Consider the following 7558-nt stretch of genomic DNA (forward strand, 5'->3'; position numbering starts at 1 on the left):
TTCCCACTCAACATTAGCAGGGAGTTGAATAAGAGGTGGAGCAGCCAGGACACAGTCTGGCACCCAATGGTGCTGGGAGCCATATGCCATGCCGAAAGGCCAACCACAGTAAGTAATTTTGTGAGTAGATTGTATGACTCCATTTATGCAAGGCTCTAGAACAGGCAAAAATTCGTCCCTGGTGATGGAAGGGAAGACAGAACACAGCTTCCCTTTGAAAGGAATTCCTGACGGGGAGGGGCTCCAGGAAGCCTCTGGGGTGCTAAAATGTTCCATTTCTTGATCAAGTTGGTGTTTACACCAGGAGTATCCATACGTAAAATGAATCAATTTGTACGCAAGAGGTCTCGGTGACCTGTTGACTGTCAATTATGAGTGCAGTCCCAAAAACAGATAGATGACAAAGTGGGAGCAAAATGCATACAGTTACGGCAGGTGGTTAAAGCGTATGGCAGGTCATTCCCACTACTCTTGCAACTTCCTGTGTGTACCCGATTATAGCAAAGGAAAAGTGACCCCTGAAGTTGGGGTCCTGCAGTATAGTAAGGTGTTGTCTTTCTGCTCATTATTTGTCTCACGTGGCAGTTGCGGGCCCACAGACACACTTGGAATCCCCAGCTTACAAATGAACCGATATGCTCCCACCTTTCCTTTAACGTGGTATACACTTACCTGACGTGAGTGAGTAGCCACAACACTGATTGCATTCAGGGCAGCTGGGGCTGGAACTGACACTCCCATATGGATGGAGCCTCCCAAGGGGGCAACATCTCCTGCGCTGAGCCAGTCCTTTCTGACGTCCTTCCAGGCTGGCTCCACCACACTCCCTTTCCTCTCAGATCTGATGTCTCAGAGGATCGCCCACGTTCAGGCTTGTCCCTGCGTCTCCCTGACGTTAGACCCCAGAGCTCTGGCAACAAGCTGTATGCCTCAGTCAGACTCTTCCTTCAAGGAGCAGGTGGCATTTGAATCCCATCGACACTCCCACCTCCAAACTTTCTAGAAACGTCCAGAGGTCCCTAACATCCTCTGCCCTCTTTCTTTGCTGCCTGTTCCCTACCCCCCGGCCATCCAGCTGGAATGCACCTGTCCTGCTGCTTGCTTCCTTTCTTTCATGCTCCTACCTGGATTCTATTGATGGTTACATAGTTTCAAAGTCACCTCCACCAGAGGCTCCTGTGTGCTGAGGGTTTGACTTTGTGGGAGGCTCTAGATCTTTAAATAGAAGCTCATCTGGGTCTCACAGTCGCACAGGCAATCAGGACCATTGTCCCCAATTTACAGATGGGGTAACTGAGGCTCAGAGAGGGGTAGGGCCTTGCAAGCTCACGTGCCTTCCATGTGGTGGGGCCAAGAACTCAGGCCGGGTCTGCAGAATCTCAGCCCAGAGCTCACCACTGCAGCCGGCTGCCCATGGTTCTCAGCTCTCTTCCATCTCGCTTCTCTCTGTCAGTGTCCTCAAATTTCTGGATTTCTCACCACACCTAACCGCCCCCTTGCCCCATCCCACACACACTTTTAACAAGTACAGTCACATGGGGTGCTCCCATATCTGCTTCTCCAACTTCCCCCCTTCTCGGCTTTTTTTTTTTGGCCAACTTATTGAAATGGGGGTAAAGACACGTAACATAAATGTATCATCCTGATCATATTCAAGTGCACAGCTCAGCAGTATTAAGGGCATTGGTATTGTGTCACCACTCACCATTTGCCTCTAAAATGTGTTATCTTGCAAAACTGAAGCCCTGTACCCATTCAACAATATTTGTTCCCTCTTCCCTCCCTCCCCCCAGCCCCCAGAAACCAGCACTCTACTTTCGCTCTGAGCGTCACCCCTCTACAGAGACCTCATGTGAACAGAACCCTACTGCACTTGAACTGGTCCTGCTGTGGCTTGCTTCCTTCCCTGGGCGGCATGTCCCCCAGGTCCCTGCACTCGCGGTTTTTGCAGGAACTCCCTTCTCTTTATGGCTGAGTGTTAGTCTCTGGCTGGATGCACCGGCCACGTTTTACTGACGCATTCTTTGGTCGGTGGACACTTGGGTTGCTAATGGGCTTTAGCTCCAGTGAATAATGCGTCTGAGAAGCTAAGTGTACACAAACAGCTCTTTGAAACCCTGCTTCAAAGTCTTTGGGTACATATCCCAAGTGGGATCCTTGCATCACTCAGCGATCTCGTTTTTCATATTTTGAAGAATAGTCATACTGTTTCCTGCAGTTGCTATACCACTTGTCATTCCCACCAATAGGGTGCAAAGATTGCAGTTTCTCCAAAACCTTGGTTTTCTGGCTTTTTCCCCCATAGGAAGCATCTTCAACAGTGCAAGGTGGTATGTTGTGATTTTGACTTGTGCTCAATGATGCTGATTATCTTTTGCTGTATTATTGGCCATTTGTATATCTTCTTTGGAGAGGTAACTGCTCAAACACTTTGCCCATTTTCTTTAAAGATTTATTTCTATTATTTTTTTATTGGAAAGGCAGATATACAGAGAGGAGAGACAGAGAGGAAGATCTTCCGTCCGATGATTCACTCCCCAAGTGTGCGCAATGGCCAATGCTATGCCAATCCGAAGCCAGGAGCCTCTTCCGGGTCTCCCACGCAGGTGCAGGGTCCCAAAGCTTTGGGCCATCCTCGACTGCTTTCCCGGGCCACAGGCAGGGAGTTGGAAGGGAAGCATGGCTGCTGGGATAGAACCAGTGCCCATATGGGATCCCGGGCGTGCAAAGCGAGGACCTCAACCACTTGTGCCACCGCGCCAGGCCCCCTTTGCCCATTTTTGAACCAGGCTGTCTGGGATTATTTTGGTTGAGCTGTAAATTTCCTGCAGTTCTGTATCAGATGTATGATTTGCAAATATTTTCTTTCATTCTATGGTTTGCCTTTAATTCTGTCAGTAGAACATTTTGGTATACCAAAGCTTTTAATTTTCATGAAGTTGTCTTTTTTTTTTTTTTCCCTTTTGTGGCCTGTGTCCTTTAGTCTTTTTTATTTTTATTACTTAATTTTATTTTTTATTGGAAAGGCAGATATACAGAGAGGAAGAAAGACACAGAGGATGATTCATTCCCCAAACGGCTGCATAGCCCGATCTGTGCTGATCTGAAGCCAGGAGCCAGGAACCTCTTCCTCCAGGTCTCCCACTTAGATGCAGAGTCCCAATGCTTTGAGCAGTCCTCTACTGCTTTCCCAGGCCACAAGCAGGGAGCTGAACGGGAAGTGGAGCAGCCAGGACATGAACCGGCACCTATATAGGATCCCAGCACATGCAAGGCAAGGATTTTAACCACTAGGCTACTGCGCTGATCCCCTTTAGTCTTTTTTTAAGGCCACCTAATCTTTTAGGCAACAATATCACAGATGAAGGCAGCCACAGAGTATCTTTGAAAGTATGTATAAGAAGTAACATCTGTTTTCCCCCAGAGAACTAGGTAACTGGGAAACAGGTGTGCATGGGGCAGAGGGAGGTTGATGGAAAAGAAATCTTTATATATCCCCTTTTACAGCCTCTTCTTAAATTTAAATCTGAAAATGTATGCTGCAAACTAAAACACAGGTGTAAAAGAATACATCAAAAAGCATAATGAGATGTGTCTGAGCTGCATGTGGTCCCTGATGTGTCTCCCTATTGTTCAATTACCTTCTTCTCTAACCCAGCACAGGGTGTCTAGCACCGAGCTCCCAGCACTGGGTGTCCAACACTCAGCTCCCAGCACTGGGTGTCCAGCACCAAGCTCCCAGCACTGGTGTCCAACACTCAGCTCCCAGCACTGGGTGTCCAGCACTCAGCTCCCAGCACTGGGTGTCCAGCACTCAGCTCCCAGCACTGGGTGTCCAGCACTGAGCTCCCAGCACTGGGTGTCCAGCACTCATCTCTCTGGCACTGGGTGTTCAGCACTCAGCTCCCAGCCCTGGGTGTCTAGCACTCAGCTCCCAGCACTGGGTGTCCAGCACTCAGCTCTCTGGCACTGGGTGTCCAGCACTCAACTCCCTGGCACTGGGTGTCCAGCACCAAGCTCCCATCACTGGGTGTCCAGCACGCAGCTCTCTGGCACTGGGTGTCCAGCACTCAACTCCCTGGTACTGGGTGTCCAGCACCAAGCTCCCAGCACTGGGTGTCCAGCACTCATCTCTCTGGCACTGGGTGTTCAGCACTCAGCTCCCAGCCCTGGGTGTCTAGCACTCAGCTCCCAGCACTGGGTGTCCAGCACTCAGCTCTCTGGCACTGGGTGTCCAGCACTCAACTCCCTGGCACTGGGTGTCCAGCACCAAGCTCCCATCACTGGGTGTCCAACACTCAGCTCCCAGCACTGGGTGTCCAGCACTGAGTGTCTAACACCAAACTCCCACCATACTACTTTTTACCAAACCTGTCCAGGGGCACCTGACTTCCTGCTCGGCTCACTTTTCCAGCCTCTATATTTCAGTAACAATTGAACCCAGAGGCTTCCCTTCCATTTCTCTCCCTTGGTTCCAAGATGCATCATTCAGTCTCACACCATCATACCCCAGCTATCGCCCCCTTCTCCCCAGCACTGTCGCCCACGGTGGCACTTACCCCCACAGCCTCCTCTTAGAGCCAGCTTCCCAACAGTTCCTCCCACCACTGTAGCTTCCCATTCTCCCTCACCCCCCTTTTTATTTTGCATCCAGGGATTAATCATCCTAAAGCCTAGTTATGAGACATACTAAGGTCTTTTTTTAAAGCATTTTTTAAACTCAGCAAGAAAAAGAGAACACGTGGGGCTGGGCCAGACTGGAACCGATCCAGGTTGCTGACATGGACAGCAGGGACTCGAGAACTTGTGCACGCTGGGAGGCACCTGCTGCCTCCCAGCGTGCATATGAGCAGAAAGCTGGAATCCAAAGTGGACCCGGGACTCAAACCCAGGCATTGGATTCCAGGCCATGGCAGCTCACTTCCCTGAGAGCCTGTTCTTTCTTCAGACTGGCCCTCTCATACCACTGCTTTCTTACACTCTGCCAAATCTTCCCCCAGGACTCTGGCTCATCCTTCACATCCCCCAGCCCCCACTCAAAAGGAAGGACTCCACAGGTGCCCCAGAACAGTTGGGGGAGGGCTGTAAAAGGCACCAGTGCTGTGGCGAAGGGGAATGTGAAAAACCTGGGTGAAGGACCCATGGGGAGAAGACACAGCCTGTGCTGGACCATGGGGGTCCTGCCAGCCTCCTGAAGGCAGCAAAGCTTTGTGGGTCCTGGGACTGCACTGGATGAACTTGTTAGAAATTGCCCCAGAGAGCCCGGCGCGGGAGACCCAGAAGAGGCTCCTGGCTTCGGATCGGCATAGCATCGGCCGTTGCCATTGGCTCACTTGGAGAGTGAATCATCGGACGGAAGATCTTCCTCTCTGTCTCTGCTCTCTGTACATCCGCCTTTCCAATAAAAATAAAATAAATCTTTGATAAAAAAAAAAGAAAAGAAATTGCCCCAGAGCAATTGCCAAATGGCTAAATCCTCAATTTCCAAGTGTTGGGATCCCATGTGGGTGTCGGTTTGTGACCTGCTTAGTTCACTTCCCATCCAGCTCCTTGCTCGTAGCCTGGGAAAGCAGTAGAGGACGGCCCGAAGCCTTGGGACCCTGCACCCACGTGGGAGACCCTGGAAGAACCTCCTGGTTTCAGATCAGCTTCAGATCGGAGCTGAACTCTGAATGTTGCAACAACTTGGGGAGTGAACCAGCAGATGAACATTTTTCTGTCCTCTCTGAAAATCTGCCTTTCCAATTAAAATAAATAAAGATTTTTAAAAGAAAAAATAGAGTCTTGGGGCTGGCAAAGGTTAAACCTCCACCTATGGTGTCAGCATTCCACGTGGGTACCTATTCCAGAACTGGCTAGTCCATTTCCAAATCCAGCTGCCTGCTAATGTGCTGGGAGAGCAGAAGAAGCCCCTGCACCCACTTGGGGGGCTCAGTAGAGGCTACTGGCTCCCAGTTCTATGCAGCCCAGATGACCCTAACCCTGTGTCATGCTGAAAGATGAGAAGCATTACCATGGGTGTTCTGTGGTCCTGCCAAGGAGTTTCTACCCACTAGGGCATTCAAAGCCCTGCGGGGCATGGTGGGGGGGCAGCAGTGGGTGTAGCAGCTAACCCACCTGTCGGGAAGTCTGTGTCGCGTAACAGAGTGCCTGGGTTTCAGTCCCATTCCTGCTTCTGCTTGCAGCTTCCAAGGTGGACCCTAGGAGATAGCAAGTGAGGACTCAGGTAGCTGGGACTCTGCCACTTACATGGCAGACCTCAAATAAGTCATGCAGTCCTAGGCCCTTGAGGAGCGACCCAGCCAATGGGAGCTCTGCAGGTTGTTTTGTCTCTTGAATAAACAAATACAAACTTTATCATCAAGTCATCAAGTCGGTACCTCAGGTTGTGAGCACTCATATTTCACACCATCCATTCCTCAATTAGCAACTGACCTCTGAACCCCAGCCACGTGCCTGCCACACGCTGAGGGCTTCTCTGCTGATGAGCGCTCAACTGCATTCTTTCTTCCATGAATGCAGGGCAGTGATCCCGCAGTTGATACACAGCATGGGAAGGGCACAGCTCGGTCCCTGCACCCTCCACACGTCTGCCCTGCTTCTTGAGCCTAAACAAGGTGGCTCCTGCCTGAGGCCTCTTGAGAACACCTTTCACTCTCCCTCCAAGCACCTTCTCTTTCTCTGGGCTTGCTTCCTCTGTGGCACTGTCATGCCTCCTGCCAGGGAGGCCACAGTGCCAAAGGACACCCAGTCCCTGCTGCCGAACCTCCCACTCAGCAAGACCCTCCACACATGTCTTCAGAGAGAACGAACAAAGCCACATGCCAATAAAGATTAAAATAAGCATACATGTGACAGCATGACACGAGTGCAAGATGATGCAATTGCACATTTGTGGATGCCCCCATGGAATCTTACCCCACACGGGTGCTGGGGCATCAACTAATAACCATGCTTTTGTGTGTATTTTCTTAGCAGTGTCATTGGGACATACTTCACACAGCGTATGTAGCACACATTTAAAGTGTGCGGCTGAGGGCTTTTGAGTATATTTATTGAGTTGTGCAACTGTTGCCATCATCTGCTTCAGGAGATTACCATCTTGGCTGATCATGCCTCTCTGTCCCCAGCTTGCTGCCCGAGCCCCAGGCAAGCACTATCCGCCAGCTGCCGTCATAGAAGCTCCACTACGGGGATTCTGTATCAGTGGAATCATGCACTACGTAGTCTATGGCGTCTAGCACGTCTTCAAGGATCGCTCGCTTTGCAGCAGCTTGGAAAGTTTGAGCCATCTCTGTTGCTGAAGGATGCTTCACTGTAGGGAGATACAGACCCGGATGTTGACCATAACCATAACCACCTTGCAGGCAAGTGTATTGCAGTAGCTTTTAAAAATTACTTATTTATGTGAAAGGCAAAGTTTTATACATATATAAAGAAAGAGAGAGAAACACAGAGAGAGAGAGAAGTCTTCCATCTACTGATTCACTCCCCCAATGGCCACAAGGGCGGGATTCAGGCCAGTCTGAAGCCAGGAGCCAGGAACTCAGCAGGTCTC

The sequence above is a fragment of the Ochotona curzoniae genome, unplaced genomic scaffold, assembly GCF_017591425.1.
Source record: "Ochotona curzoniae isolate NIBS_2020 unplaced genomic scaffold, NIBS_Ocur_1.0 contig_1014, whole genome shotgun sequence".
Taxonomy (NCBI): Eukaryota; Metazoa; Chordata; class Mammalia; order Lagomorpha; family Ochotonidae; genus Ochotona; species Ochotona curzoniae.